This window comes from Pinus tabuliformis, chromosome 8, assembly GCF_031772625.1.
Source record: "Pinus tabuliformis cultivar Carrire ecotype Pingquan chromosome 8, CPIR1, whole genome shotgun sequence".
In the NCBI taxonomy this organism is placed as follows: domain Eukaryota; kingdom Viridiplantae; phylum Streptophyta; class Pinopsida; order Pinales; family Pinaceae; genus Pinus; species Pinus tabuliformis.
The window spans coordinates 1,630,853,895-1,630,871,000 of NC_142294.1; the positions used below are offsets into that span (position 1 = coordinate 1,630,853,895).

General features: G+C 37.7%; 1 pseudogene; it reads left to right on the top strand.

The window, feature by feature from the left end:
• Window positions 1-14,488: 14,488 nt before the first annotated feature.
• On the top strand, window positions 14,489-15,413 carry LOC149242375 (calcium-binding protein KIC pseudogene; annotated as a pseudogene).
• The last annotated feature ends 1,693 nt before the right edge of the window (window positions 15,414-17,106 follow it).

Consider the following 17,106-nt stretch of genomic DNA (forward strand, 5'->3'; position numbering starts at 1 on the left):
CCCATTGGAAACTTTTGGACCTCTAAAAGCTCTTTATCAGTCAACAAATAGATGAGTGTACAATGCCCTCACCATTCCAGTCTCAATCCACTGAAATTTTCTTGACTTTGTCGCTTTGAGATTTTCATGAAAGTACATCACTTTCCCTGATTTTGGAGTCCTTGACTTTTTGTCAATGATGACATCTTTCTGCAATTTTTCAATATATGCAGAGCAAAAAACTGCCCTTAAAGGAACCTGAACATTCCCTCCTCGGTCTTCAATCAATGGAAAATTAAAAATTTTGAAGTTCCTTTTACCTTGAACATTGTTGTCATGACCATACTTAGCATGTCTAACCTTGCACTTGGCTTGTCTCTTTACCAAATGTGATCGCCATCGCCATGTACCATCCTTATTCAAAGCCAAAACATTATGAAACCCACAAAAAGATGTTTTGGGACCAATGTCCTCCTTTTCAAATAGCCTTTGCATTTGATTTTTGACCTCTACATGATTTAACACTAGCATCTTGTTCACACCAATGTTCAACAATGATGCATCCTGCTGCAAATTTACTTCATTTTGTTTACCTCTTTTAGGAGGCAACTTGTTAGATCCTTGAAACATCTTATCACATGAATTAGAAACATCAATGAAATTAGATTTCAAACTTTATTAATATCCTTGAAAGGATTTAGATTCCTCAAAATCTTCATGTTTGATCATTAACTATGCAAAGTTCTGATTAGCATTAACAATCCTCTTCATTTGTCCAGCATTTACAAGAGATATATTCAACTTCTTGTTGTGTGATCTAACAATGTACTCAATCCCATTCTTGAACAAATGATATATTTTCTCATGGCGATGAAAAATAGCTCTCCTGTCATATAGACATGGGCTTCCCAAAACAATACCACATATATCAATCTGAACTACATCAAGCTCTACCTCATCTAAAAAGTTTCCAGTGATTGCAAATTTTTGTTTACATGTTTTTGTCACATGCAATTTTGCATTGTCACATATCCAAACTAGAGGATAAGGTTTAGGATGAGGAATGGTTTCTAAATTCAACTTCTTGACAATGTCTTCTAAGATAAGATTTGCTTGTGAACCACTATAAAACATTGTATCTATCTTGGTTTGTTTTGAAATGACTCTAATACGGAAAAACTTTATTCCTATTTTTTCATCTTGAGTTTCATAGAGACAAATTGAAGAACTAGTACATGTAATGTCCTTACCTTTCAAACCCATGGTTGTGATCTGTGTTTCATGTCCATAATCAGAACCTAAATCATGTTGTTTCACTGCAATCGTCTTCTCTTTCTCCTTGTTTTTAAACTTTTTGGGTGTCATCTCTGAATGAAGTTTCCAGCAATGATATTCATCATGGCCCTCTTTGGAACAATGTTTACATGTCAGTTTTTCTTTCTCCATCTTGATGGTAGCATTCTTCTTTCCTTTTCCTTTAAACCTACCCTTTTCTTTTTCTCCAGACTCAAAGGAACTCTCACTAGTTTCTTCATAAACATTTTCTCCTCTTGCCTTTAAATGAGTTGCCTGTACATAAACTTCATCTCGTTTTGTAGGGTTAAACATGAGAACGGTATGTCTCAAATAACTATGCAATCCTCCAATGTATCTAAGCAAAGTATCTTGAGAAGGCAAATCTATGCCCAAAATCAAAGCCCTTTTCCTAACTTCTTGAGTATAAGATTGCACATTTTTCCCTTTAGCTTGCCTAAAGGTTTGCCAATCCATAATAGCTTTTTGCATGTATGCTAATGGATACAATTGTCTTATTATTGCAACAAAAAATCATTCCAAGAGGATAAAACCTTACCATGTTTCTTCATGTCCTCTTTCGTTTTGGCTTCCCACCAAATTAGTGTTGCATCTTCCAATCTAAGAGAAGCACGCTTAATCTTGGTTTCATCATCTTTGGTTCTTTGTATCCTGCAATACAATTCAATCTGTTGAATCCAATTATCCAATCTCTCTACATCTACCTCTCTATTGTACATAGGAAATTCAAAATTAATATCAAGCTTGAGCAAAGGAGTTTTACAATGACCCCTTAGGGAATTTGGAGGTGTTTGTGAAAGGGTAGAAGAAGTTGAAGATGAGGATGAAGATGAGGATGAGGATGATGATGGAGGTGAAGGTGGTGGTTTGTCACCATTCCCTCCATTCCATTTTGGAGGCTTGTCTCCTTTTCCTCCATCTCCTTTTGGAGGTTTTGAGCTTTCTCCATACAATATGAAATTCCTCTCTTCATACAAAACCTTAACCATCTCAAACATCTCAAAGAATGCATTTCTGAAAGTTTTTTCATCTTCAAACATCTCTTTGAGACCTTATTCATGTGCCATGACTATTGAAGCTTGAGGTGTGTTTGTTCTCCTTGAAACAATTTGAGATCTTGGCTCCACAAGTTCTCCTTCTCCTCTTTTGAGCTTCAACCTTGTAAGCATCAGAAAAACACTTGCAAACAAATCAAATCTTCACAATAACCTATTGCTTTGGTACCAAAATGATCTGTAGGTGTAAACTTTAAGATTTTTAACAATTTGCAAGTTAAATTTATATGTATTTTGGATAGAGGATCAACTTACTAAACACATAAACAAGTAAATTTTAACCATAATTTACAAAAAAACGGAGACAAAATAAGCATATCTGAAACACATAACACAAAGCATGATAAAGGAGTTCACCCCTCTCCTGGGCTAAGAACGCATAAGGGGTCGATATTTCGGGGCTGCTGTCTAGCAACCAGTTGTGCGCGCACCCCTGGTTTTATGTGGTCCCTGTGACCATGGGCTGGTGCCCGCCAGTTCTCTGTGCCTGTGGTTACAAGGTAGGGTCATATGACCCGAGGCTAGCCCCTCTCCTTCTGTCGTACCCATGGTTATATGACAGCATGTGCCTTGGGGTTGGCCCCTCTGCTAGCCTCTGGTCTTGTGCTTGGCTCTCGATTGCATTGTGTATGGGGTTGTGGCCGTGGGCCGGGCTAAGGCCTAGCCCCTTGGCCCTCCCTCCTGCGGTCCTGTGGGTGCTGGGGTGGCTAGGGGCTAGGTCTTAGCCCAACCCCCTCCCCCATATGTGCATTAATGAAACTTTAAATAGTGTTTTCACCCATAGTTTAACAAGTGACATCGCAGTGCAATTGGTTAGGCCGTTGGAGTTTTTGGCTGAGGTTGCAGGTTCGACCCCCGTGGCCTTCATTTGAACCTTAGCCAAATTTTTAATGCATCCTCCGGAGGCCACGTGACCACCATTGGTTGACCCATGTGGCCCTCCATCATTGGCCAAATAAATACCCAGTCAGCCACAATATTCATAAATTCGAAACTTAGAAACATTAGGAAAAATTTTGCACATCAATTTTTACTTTTATTTTTCGACCAATCATGTGAGGCCATGTGGTAGACTGCCACTGGCCCAAAAATGTTCAGTCAACTGTCCTTTTTGCCAATTCGACGAGAACGCGATATCAGGAGCATACGATATCAATTTGAGCGAAACAAATTGCGTTGGATTTAGATCGTTGAGATCTATTTAGCCGTTCAGGGTTCGAGCTCTGTCACACACTTTGAATTTTGAGCCCAATTTTGATCCACCAGATCAATATAACCTCCCTATTTATTCATTTATTTATTTTCTTATTATTATTTATTTATTGTTTTATTGTTTAAAATAATTAAGTTTGACGATATTAGTTAATTTTTTATTTATTTATTTTTACCTTCCTTTTGATCTAAATAATAAAATTAATTTAATTCATTATGTTGATATTTTTATGTTACTTATTTATTTTCTTATTACTATTTGTTTTGTTTATTAGCTTTATTGTTTGGAATAATTAAGTTTGACCATATTATTATAGGACCTTATTTTTTATTAAAATAATAATAATAATAATAATAATTAATTAATTTAATTCAATATTTACATCTATTTGCCAACTGTTACTTTATTAAAAAAAATTGTTTTTTAACAAATAATTATTCTTTAGTCCAAACTAATTGTTATATTCTAATGGCTAGAAAACATCTTTGCGCATCTATTTAATTTGATGACATGATCTGTTTCTTCATCTTGTCCTGAAGATGAACCACACTAGATAGTTCAGAACAGGTCAACAAATGAATTCTGATGTCATCATAACTCAGAAAATATCTCTTAGTAATAGAAAATGTTATCTATATACTTCCAATAGTAGCATTGATTGAGTACTTGACTCTAGGGAATCTCACGATGTGACCCAATACAAAATTAATTTTACTACATATGAAGTGGGTGATCATGGTAGAGTACATTTAGGAAAAAAGAATTTTTTAATATCGTTGGAGTGGGAGATGTCTGAATCAAGAAAAATAATGGATAGGGTATCTTGTTGAAATAGGTTAGGCATTTTGTTAAATTGGGAACTAGGGTAAAATTCCACTATTGGAAAACCCATTTGATGGAGATGATTATTGCATTGAAATCCTCTTTTCGAGAGGACCAAAATTGACCTAAAGATCATCAAATTTGGACAAGTAGAAATGTGTTTTCGAATTTATGCCCACACATGTGCAAATTATCAAGGTCGGCCACATCTTCATGTAGGCTCATGAAGCCCAAGAGACATGTCACTTCACCCTCAAGGATTTGTATAAATAAGAGAAGCCTCCAACCTCATTTGGCACCTCATTCACTCACACGTCCTTCTCTCTCCTCATATGATTGGTTCATACAACTTATTATGCATCTCTTTTCCTCACACGTGTGGCAATAGAAGGACGAATTACAAGGCCGAAATTTCAGAGACTATTGCATGTTTGACTAGCATTAATTGGGGGTGGTTTGACCTCCTTTGACTGCGGTTTTTGTACCAAAATTTCATTTTTGGTAGGGCACATCTATTGCCTCGGGAATTGAGGCAGTTTGTTGACTTTGATTGTAGACCAATCGTAGGGTTGACTACAAAGTTGACCACAGAGTTTGACCAAGTTTGTCCATTGTTTACATGATTTTTTTGGGCTGACTTTGACCACTTCAAAAGGCCTAGTATGACTACCTTTAATTGAGCTCCATAGAGGATTTTTTTGTTGCGTTGACCATCATTGACTTCCTGGTTAGGGTAGAATTTGACTGTTGTTGAGTGCAGATTTGACAGGGTTGTTTTGACTCTGATTTGGCAAGTCAATTTTGACTTTTGCACTCTCTCTCTCTCTCTGCTGAATGTTTGATATAATAATAAGAAGAAGTGATCAAACGATTTCACCATCTTGGGGTTTTTCCCCGGCATCCACCAAATCTGGGGTCCTCTTGTCTTGGCTTATCTTCTGCATTTATGTTTGATGTTCTTTCATCAGTTACTATCATACGATAATGGTTCATGTGATTGCTAATGGATTAATGGAATTGATAATGGGCTAATGGATTAATGAAGTAACTGACCTAAGCAAAGAACATGTTAACTCAAAAATTAACATGGTATCAGATCCAGGTGAGGTCAAGCCCAAGCAAGAGGAATGCAATCTCAAAAGATGTTGTCAAGTTTCCCTGTAGTCAAGATAAAGCAGTAGACTACTAATGCATTTGAAGTATCTCGCTGCAAGCCCTAAAAAACATGAGAGGTATCGAAAAATAATGCAAGTCTGGTTATATGCAAGAGTTGGGCTAAATAGCTCATGAAGGCCATTAATCAAATCTGAAGATGTTAAAGTCCTCCTTCAACAATATTGTGTCCCTGTGGAGCAACAAATCTACTGTGGAAGATTGGAACTTTTCTCTTGTTTTCTGTTTAGGTCACTTAACGAAGGAGCAGACTATCTGAGGCTACTCGGCCTCAACCAAGGTCATATTTGGAACAAATTTGTCATTTTTGTTGGGCTTTGGGCTATGTTGGTTGTGGGATATGAACCTTTGATTGGCCATGAGTGGAGGATTCTCAACCTAGTGTTAGGGCAGTAATCTAGGCAAAGTATTCTTACTATTCTATGGTTTATGGCATGCATCAAGGTTGTAAGCGTTTGAGACTAGTGCGACTTCTTTTAGCAAGACTTCGGCCCTTTAGGAGGCCCGTGGTAATTCAAGGAATATAAAGAACCATGGACTAAACCTACAATGTTAAGTTTTGTGACTTGATTGTAGAGGGTTTCACTGTGTTATTCTTCAAAGTGAAATCATTTCTAATTGAGCCACAACAACCTTCAAACCGAGTCATTAAGTTCCCCATCTACACTGAGGAATTTAATGTGGATTAATTCATGAAATCTTTGCACATTACTTTGAAGGATTGATTCTAAGTATAAACAAGGTGTTTCTTCCCTCTAACTGAAGCAATTATGGAGGAATTCTTTGCACAAGTAGAATTGATGGGTATTTTCCTTTTGCTGCTCTTGACAATACATCCTTGTTATCAATTATTATTCTCATTGTTCTAAAGAAAGTTAAATTCCCTAATTTGAAGAAAAAATTGACAGTTCTGTGGACTTTGATACATTGTGGTCATTGGACTATGAAGCCATAAAAGGTGACTTTAGTTAAAGCTAGAAGGGTGGTATACTAACAGTCATCTTGAGGAGGACTTGTCCTGGAATTAGTGGCACAACATTATAGAATATAGTTCTAAGGCCCTCCATAATTTAAGGAAGTCGAGATCTTGTATGCATATATTTGCAAGGTATCAATTGTAGCCTTGAAAAGACAATTAGTGGGCATCCTATGTCATCCATATTAGTAAAATCAAGGAACTCTATTAGACTATGTATTGAAGAATAGGTCGATACCTTATCACTGTTACAAGCGTGCGCGCACACACGCACACACACACACACACATATATATACACAATTGTTACAAGCCAATTCCATTGAAGACAACTTGCAAATTTATAAGGAATATATATATTCATGTCTTTGAAGCCTTCATAAAAGGTGTCCTGAAGCCAATGAAAATAGAGGGTACAGTTATGAGAAGGGATGGTCCCTTTATACATCAATTTGAAAATTATTTTTGAAGAATGGTAAAATCCCTCCATAATGTCATATTATTGACTAAGTTGCTCATTATCTAGCAGCTCATGTGATTTTGTTGAGAAGGTTTAGTGGAAACCCTCCATGTGATCCTATTTTTGTATAGTAGCTGAAGCAAATGAAAAGTATGCTACTCCTTTATGTTGACACCTTTGGATAAGGATGATGGTACCCTTGAAAGTCTGGCAGATAAAAGAAGTGAAAGGCACTTTGGAGCAGACCCCTGTAGTAGCCTATATGAACATAAAATTAGAGGTATGGTATCTCTCAAGGTACGTGCAATGCATTTATTTTTATTTATTTTAAGGATCTTTTGATGGAGAGATTGATTTGAAAAGGAACCATAGATGGTTCATGGGAGACCCTAGCTCATATATGAAACCCTAATGCTATTATGTTCCCTCATAAGAAACCATTTCTTTTGTTTTTTAGATTTTGTGGATTCTAGGGTATGATTGATGAGAATGATGTTTTTAATTCCATCCTCCTTTAGTGTATGAAAACCCTAGATCATATCTCATGCTTTTATGATCACATATTGTGCTTGGTAGTGCTTGTCTATGGCTATTGTAGGTTCCTCATGAAGAAAGCATTGGAAGAAGGATGTGCATGGTAGATCCTATGTCTTGGCAATCACGATGAGTAGAGGGCACTGTGAGGACCCTGATTTTGGCATCTTTATTGGGTCATTGGGCACTTTGATGCGTTGTGCTAGGATCTTATGAAGGATGGTCTTATGAATATGGATGCCTGGATGCAAAGGACCCCTACTCATCATGGATTGGGTGATTTAATGCATTGGTTGCAGTCATCTAGAAATGAAGGATAATGCAGTTATTTTGGTACGATCTCAAGGGAGGATTTCTTCGCTCTAGTTGAAGAAGGACCATGATGATTCTTCAGAGTTTATTCTCTGATTTGAAGCAAGATTCCTAGAAGTTTGTTGTTGTAGTTGCCTCGTGGAAAGTCTCATCCCTTGCATGATAAGCTCGTGATTGAAATCTAGATGATCACGTGAAGTAAGGCTTCAGAGGGAGCTATAGAATCCCTGATAGTATGAATCGATGACTCTTCTTGCCCGATGTCTATTGATGAAGGCAAGTCATGGCAATTGATTATGATTATGATGACTCTGATGATGCCTGGATATACCCCTATAAATTGAGAAGCTGCATGGAAGATGCATGATTATGATTGATGACTTTGGCACATAGACCTAAGGAAAAGGGACAGGTTACAGGTGCCTCGATGATTATGTTTTGGCAAGGTCATTTTCCCTATATTTAGAGGGAGTTATGGACAAGCTATGTTGATTGGGTTGTAAAGATGCAGCTATTGATGATGTCTAATTGATGACCCTCTCATTTAACAATGTAAGGGGAGTTGAATTTTAAACTCAAGATGGAAGACCTAGCCTTGATGCACTATTCACTACACTTAAATGTATGATGAGATGGAGAAGCTACTAGTTTGCATATGTATATCTTGTGGGATCCCTGGTGTTCTTGATAAACACCCTATCAGTGATATGCCTCACCATGAAGACTCTGAGTCAATCTATGGATGAACCTCATATATTGGATACCTGCTTATTGAGATATCTCTGTGATTCTATTATCTATAATCTAAGGTGCATAGTTGGAATCTAAGATTGCATGAATATTTTGATGTTTGCTCGGTTGGCAGTGTGATGGATGGAAAGAGCACATCTAGTGTTATATCTCTTGATTTAATTACTCTCGAAGTAATATTGAGGTTGAATGTATATAACGACAAGTATGGCTTAGTATGAAGCCAATTGGTTGAGGAATTTCTTCAGTGTGCCATTTGAGCACGTGCTGATAACCATAGTTGTATATTGTGATATTCTTGAGCAGGATTCATTTTTTAGAGAATCCATGTTCCACTACAACTCCAGGTATTTGGTACCACTTTATCTTGATATGGTATATTGGAGAGCTACCAAGCTCCATCATTGTTGGTTGATGAGCAGACTATTGTCATCCTTACATAGGCTCTTTTTAAGGCCAAGATTATCTTTCTTCAAAGAGAGGCTAGGAGTTGTGGATAAACCCTACTAGGAGGTTCCTAGTTGAACATTGAGCTCTCGAAGATCCTGGGGTACTTCTTGGAGCTATGTGCAACCATAGGGTGAGTGGTTCTGGGTTCACCTTCCCCTACAGGTACGTTGTGTATAGGGTGAGTGGTTCACCTTCCCCCATGATACTCCATGATGATAGAGTGAGTGCTTTACCTTCCCCTATAGCTGATGATATATGCGTAGGATGAATGGTTCACCTTCTCCAATGGCATATGAGTAGGATGAGTGGTTCACCTTCTCCTGCGAATACCCCAGTGAGAGATGCATATAGGCATCTTTAGGTTGTCACATGTCGACATGTCGGTGGGATTGGTTCATCCTTTCCCACATGTAGGATGCTCATTCCCTATGATCAATGGTTGACATGTCAGTGGGACGTGGTTCTTCCTTTCCCCATGTGTAGGATCCTTCCTATGATTGTTGGTTGGCATGCATGTAGGACGTGGTTCATCCTTTCCTTACTCTTGGTGGTTTGCATGCACGTAGGATGTGGTCTATTCTTTCCCTACGATGGTTGTGACATGTGACTATAGGATGTGGTTTATCCTTTCCCTATGTGTGGTTGTGAGGAGGATGTGATTTATTCTTTCCCTGTTGTTTCTCCAGCATCATCCTACCCAATGAGTTGGAAAAAGTGGTTAGGGACCATATCACTACCGATGGACGCATCGTGTACTGCCGTACTCCCTATGACTAGGATGCATGGTGTTCAACAACTTGATTTGGGATCAAATCCAATTAGGGTTCTACCCATGGACTAACTTTTGTTAGTGAAGAGTGGCAAGGTCTTCTAACTTGCTCTCGATCAATTCTTCTTCATTGTTACATCAGCGTTCAACACAATAGAGACAAGATGCAAAGATGGTATATGATGACAGGATGGCATGATGATGGATGTACTAGCAGGTGGAATTCTCCCTAATTGAGAGGGAGCGTTAAAATTGTCAACTAGGGATAAATTCCACTATTGAAAAACTCATTTAATGGAGATTATTATTTCATTAAATTCCTCTTTTTGAGAGGACCAAAATCGACCTAAAGATCATCAAATTTGGACAAGCAGAAATGTGTTTTTGAATTTATGCCCACACATGTGCAAATTGTCAAGGTCAAACACATCTTCATGTAGGCTCATGAAGCCCAAGAGACATGTCACTTCACCCTCAACGATTTGTATAAATAAGAGAGACCTCCAACCTCATTTGGCACCTCACTCACTCACACATCCTTCTCTCTCCTCATATGATTGGTTCATACAATTTATTGGGCATCTCTTTTCCTCACATGTGTGGTAGCAGAAGGACAAATTGCAGTGTGAATTACAGGGCCTAAATTTTAGAGACTATTGCATATTTGACCAGTGTTGACCAGGGGTGGTTTGACCTCCTTTGACTGCGGTTTTTGTACCAAAATTTCGTTTTTGGTAGGCTACATCTATTGGGTGAGGAACCGAGGCATTTTGTTGACTTTGATCATAGACCAATCGCAGGGTTGACTGCGGAGCTAACTGCAGAGTTTGACCAAGTTTGATTGTTGTTTTCATGACTATTTTGGGCTGAATCTAACCACTTCAGAAGGTCGAGTTTGACTGCCTTTGACTAAGCTCTATAGAGGATTGTTTGCTACTGCATTGACCATCATTGACTTTCTGGTTAGGGTAGAATTTGATTGTTTTTAACTGCAGATTTGACAGGTTGTTTTGACTCTGTTTTGGCAAGTCATTTTTGACTTCTATACTCTCTCTCTGTGGTGAAAATTTGACATAATAATAAGAAGAATTGATCAAAGGGTTTTCCCCATCTTGGGTTTTTCCCTAGCATCCTCCAAATCTGATGTCCTCTTGTCTTTGTTCATCTTCTGCATTTATGTTTGTTGTTCTTTCATCAGTTATTGTCATATGATAATGGTTAATGTGATTGCTAATGGATTAATGGAATTAATAATGGGCTAATGGATTAATGAAGTAAATGACCTAAGCAAAGAACATGTTAACTCAAAAATGAACACATGTCACAAAGATGTGTATGAATTTGATCTCTATGGGGCAGTTAGATGATGAAGGCTACTCTACAACCTTCGGGGAAGGTGGCTGGAAAGTTAGTAAAGGGTTGTTGGTGATGGCTAAAGGACTCAAGACATGAACATTGTTCCGAGGGAGGCCTTGCTCCAGAGACTTAGAGATATTGGCATCTCTGCAACCCTATTGACCACTATTATGCACATATATGAGTCTGTTCTTGATTGTCTTCACGTGGCCCATGGGATGTATGATTTCAACCGAAGCACTATTGGGGTAAACAGGGTTGTCTACTGTTTGCTACTCTATTTGGGATCTATATTGATGAGTTGGAAGCATTTCTTCACGAGCATATCCAGGACACTGTTGGATGCCTTCTTCACCAGGTTCTAATATCTATATTACTCTTTGTTGACGACGTAGTCCTCCTCTCCTCATCCCTAGAAGGATTATAGAGGCAGCTGGATGCCTTAGCTCTATTTTGTGATTATCGACAATTGACGGTCAACCTGGGTAAAACCAAGGTTATGATCTTCAATGGGCTGAAGAAAACCTTAGACCTTCACTTTCTATTCAGAGGAGAGGAGATTGAGATCACCAATACATATACTTACTTGGGGGTCCAATTCTCAGGCCCTCGCTTCAGTTTGCGACTAGCGCTTTAGCCTTAGATCAACAAAGGATATGGATCCTTAGCCCTTCTCAAGAGATAGTGCTTTCGACATCACTTCCAGGACATCTCTTCCAAGATGAGCCTCATGGACACCTTGATCTGTCCCACTGTTCTATATGGCTCAAAGATTTGGGGACCGTCTTTACTTGAGTCAGATTGGGCTTCAGCTGAGAGAGTCCAGATTCTTCTTCTCCACCACATCATTAGGTGCAAACTGACAATACTGTAGCACATCATCCTTGTAGAGTTTGGAGCTCAGCCCTTTCGGCTTGAGACGGTCTTCAGATTTGTTTCATTCTTGCATCGTGTCCAAGGCTTTGCAGACTCGATAAAGAGTAGGGACCATTATCCTTACTTGGAATATTTCTCTTCTAAGACTATTGCACGTTTTACTCCCTTATGCCGAGCCAGATGATGGTTTACAGGAGTTTCAAATCTCTTAGAGTCAGTGGGAATTCAGTTGGAACGTTTCCCTCCTTTCCGATATTCCTTAGATGCTCATAGTCACCTTTTACCTACTAGATAGGAGTTAAACAAGATCATTAGGGAGGACATCTATAGGCAGTTCGTCCAGGTCACCTGGGTCAATCCTCCAAGAGGGTTGCGCCCAAAGATGGCCTTCTACGTTGAGCACTTCTTGGAGTTGAGAGACGGGCTCATTGTTCGACCCCAGTATATGTTTCACTACTGGATGCATGCTCTTCACATTCCTCTAGGCCAGTTTAGAGTAGGTTCTCATAGACTTCGAGTAGAGACGGACCACCAGGTGGATAGACCAGACAGACTCTGCCAGGTATGTCATTTATAGGAAGTGGAGACCGAGGTGCACTTCATTCTTGGATGCCCTGTCTACTATGAGATCAGAGGAAGGTTTCATTTCTTGTTCAGAGATTCTCGGACCCTCGCCGACTTTTTCAGGTATCCTGATCAAAGATGTTTGACCCTATATATGCATGAGGCTCTCAGGTTCTAAGCGCATATTCTTCAACCTCCCATCAGACCAGAGCCCACACAAAGGATCACGACATTTTTCAGGGTACTACCTTCAGATAGGGGCACCAAGAGATTGATTGATACAAATATGTATCCAGACTCTAGATTAGTGATGATTTGTGGGACCTCACCCTGCCACACGAGATCTCAGCAACAGATCCATCTTAGATTCGTTCCTGGGAGATGGCCTAGGTCCTCCAGCATTCAGCGACGCGCAAACCCCCCCAGGAAACGATTTAGTGGACAGTCTGCACTTGCCACCAACTCTTCATTGGGTCAACAGAGTTTGTTGAGTTTCTTCAGTGTTATTCATTCAGCCTTGGATGTTAGGAGAGGGTTTAATCCTCAGACCTATTAGCTCCTGGATCTTTTCCGCTAGGGCTAGATGTTGATTTACTTCATGCATTGTATCTTTTATAGGAGACCGTTTGGTTCTCCCACTTTGTATATACATCATTGTACTCAACAGTCCCTTTGCCCTACTTTGTGGTCATTAGTTGGACATAATACAATTATATTATCTTATCTTATCTTATACAATGAGGGAAACAACAGAGATATCAAATGGATTTGTTGTTGCAAAAGAAGGAAGCTTAGTGGAGTTATGCTATTAGCGCTTGGGCCACATGAGTGAAAAGTGCCTAAAAGTTCTTGTTAGTAAAAATCTACTTCTAAGATTGAAATCCTATGAACTTATCTTTGTGAGCATTGTATTTATGGTAGACAACGAAGAGTTTCTTTTATAAGAGGTTGTCATGAAAGAAAAACAAATTTATTAGAATTAATACATTATGTTATGTTTGGGCCAGTGAATGTTAAGTCTTTAGGAGGAGCTTCATGTTTTATCACTTTCATAAATGATGCATCGAGGAAGGTTTGGGCCTACCTTATAAAAATTAAAAGTGAGATGTTTGAAATATTTCCAAAAATTCATGTTTTTGTTAAAAGAGAGACTAAAAAATTGCTTTGATGTTTAAGGATAGATAATAGTGATAAATGCACCCAGCGTGCATGATTAGACGGCTGGGGCGGATGGCTTTTGCTCCCCCCAGCCGAGTTCGATCCCTGCGGAGGTCCCTTCTTCAGCGATTTGTGACGGCTCTGCCGTATCTGCCGGCTTCGGCCGTGTTCTGACTGGCTTCGGCCATATTGTAATCATGAGGGCTGCGGCCATATATGGATTTTCTCTCTGAAAAAAAGATAATAGTGATAAATATTACCCCAATACATTCAAGAATTAACATTACAAAAATATGATTAAACTCATTATAAAATAAGTAAAAATAATAATCCATTAAACTCCTTATTACTTAAATTAAATATCCTTTATTTTGATTTAGTGTAAAAATTTCTTTAAAATTTTATATCAATAATAATATAAATATGATATCATTAATAATATAAATTTGATATCATTAAGATGATGTTGTTAGGATGATGTCATGCCCAATAGATTATTTGGACTACTTGATTTAGAATGTGAAATATTCACAAACTTTGATAAATACCGGAGAAATAAAATATTTTCATTACATATTTTAAAATAGGTTATATCAAAATGAATAAAGTTAAAATATGTTATATCAAAATGAATAAAGTCAATTGTTTGAATAATTCATTTCCAAAATATTTCGAAATTTGTTACTATTTTTTCATATTGACCTTCATTCCAAATGCTCATCATTTGAGTTGCCATCATAAATCCCTTTTTACCTTCATGCGACTCGATCTCCGATCGTCTATCTCACGGAACGCGGATCCAACCAACAGCTCCCCGCATTCACCGAAAGTCCCACCTTTGTAATTTCAATGGAAGACCATCTCGAGTCCCCTGGGGGTCTACTTTTTCGTTAAGGCTGTGATGGCTCCTTCACAGCTCTGAATCCTCTGGACGGCGCACATGCAATTTCCTCACTATTTCTTGCGGCTCACAATTCGTGGCCGAGTCATGGTGCCCTGTTTCTTCGCGGGCCGACTATGGAGGCTATATCAATACCACAAACCCTCCCAAATTCACAACACAGTTCAAGCTTTAAGCCCCTTCGCCTGCATTTAAGACGAAATTGAGGTTTCAATTAGGGTTTCGGCATTGAAAAAAATGGCAGAATTCGAGGATTTCCTGCCACTTATGGCGGAGAAATTGGGAGAGCGCGAATTCATGGCAGAGCTCTGTAACGGTTTCCGTCTTCTGGCAGATCCCCGGCTGGGACTGATAACCTTGGAGAGCTTGAAGAAGAATTCGGTTATGTTAGGGTTGGATTCCCTGACGGATTCAGAGCTACGGGCGATGATGCAGGAGGGGGATTTGGACGGCGACGGGGCACTGAATGAACATGAATTCTGCGTTCTGATGATCAGATTGAGCCCTTCGTTCATGGACGAGGCTTATAAATGGCTGAACAACGCCCTGGAAAATGATTTGGAAGAATTCCCAAATGAGAAATAGTACATGTATTTTCAATTCCGTGTAGGGTTGAAAATGAATTGAGGCATTTATGGAGGTGTATGTAACAGATCTGGTGGAGCCATCGGCTTCCAGCGTAAGGGGATAAATTTTATCAAGATTTGGTTATAATTTCGGCTTCCAGCGTACAGGGATAAATTTTATCAAGATTTGGTTATAATTTTGGCCTCCAGGGTAAATTTTTATTAAAATTTGTTTATAATTTCAAACACTGACAAAGTATTTAGGTTTGTTTTAATGGAATATATTATTAATTTTGGTTTTTGGTGTTTGGAATTTATTTGCAAGTAAATTTTAAGTTTGTAAATAAAAACTTATTTTTATTTGTTTTAATTGAATATATCTATATAAAAATTGTGTTTAAATTGATATAAATTAAAAAAAAAAGAATTGAAGGACCATAAATATTTTAGATCCAGTTTAAAATAAATTTGAATGGAGTACTCTGTGGAAGCAAAGGAATTGTCCGGACGGCCAAAAGTGGATTCTCAAAAGTGACCGGAATTCGGGCAAAAAATTCAAAAAATCTTGTAGAGGCAGTTTCTGAACCATGTTTTTGATGGTGGAAATAGATTCAACACCATCAAAAACTTCTAAGACATCTAAAATTATGAAGTTTGACAAAGTGGATTCCCAAAAGTGGTCCGAATCTAGGCAAAAAATTTCAAAAAATCTTGTAGAGGCAGTGTTTGAATCATGTTTTTGATGATGGAAATAGATTCAACACTATCAAAAACTTCTGAGGCCTCTAAAATTATGAAGTTTGACAGTTTTTACTTGGATTTACAAAAATCGCTACCAGATTTTTTCCAAAATATGACTGGAATTTCTCTAACTTTCAAGACAAAAAAACATAATCCTTAGACTACGCCAATTTGAATTTAACAGAATTGGTTTAGCCATCGACTTCTAGCGTACAGGGATAAATTTTATCAAAATTTAGTTATAATTTCAAAGACCGACAAAATATTCATCGAATTTATTTATTTTTATTTTTTTTTTGTCAGGGGGAAGGAATCCCCACTTAAGAAGCAACATATTTACATTATATACAATATTCGTACAACTGAATTCGTACACCATATAGCGAAGCGGAATAGGTACAATATGTTGCGGAGCAGCTCAACATGCAACGAGAGTCGAACCCGGGTGAGGAGGCAATAAGCCAACCATCCCAACCACTCGGGTAAACGACCAAGTGCTTATATTAAATATCCATCAAATCTAGTTTATATTTAAGGCTTATTTATGTTTGTTTAATTGAATATATCTTAAAAATGGTGTGCAAATTTATATGAATTTAAAAAATAAATTTGAATTAAAGGCGTATTTATATTTGTTTTAATGAAATATATCTATAAAAAATTGTGCAAATTTATATGAATTTAAAAAATAAATTTGAATTAAGAAAAATAAAATTAAAAAGTAGATCAAATCTTTAAGGAATGGCCTTTACAAGGCATTATACATTGTTAAAACCAAAAGTGATGTTCATGCATGTCCATAAAAAGGATTCCATAAAGAATGGAGTTTAAAACGCTGATACATTGTCTTAATTTAATTTGTATTTCAAAAAACGAAAGTGATGTTAATGCATGGAAATTGCTCCATAACAAGGAGTCCCATAAAGAATGCAGTATAAAAGGCATTATACATTGTTTTAATTTAATTTGTATTTCAGAAAGTGATGTTAATTCATGGAAATTGCTCCAAGATTGCCATGGGAAGTTAGAAATGTAAATCCTGATTTATTAAATTATTTTTTTAAATAATAAATACATTTTATATTAATTTATAAAAATTAAAATATATATAAAATAAAAAAATATTTTAAATTACTTT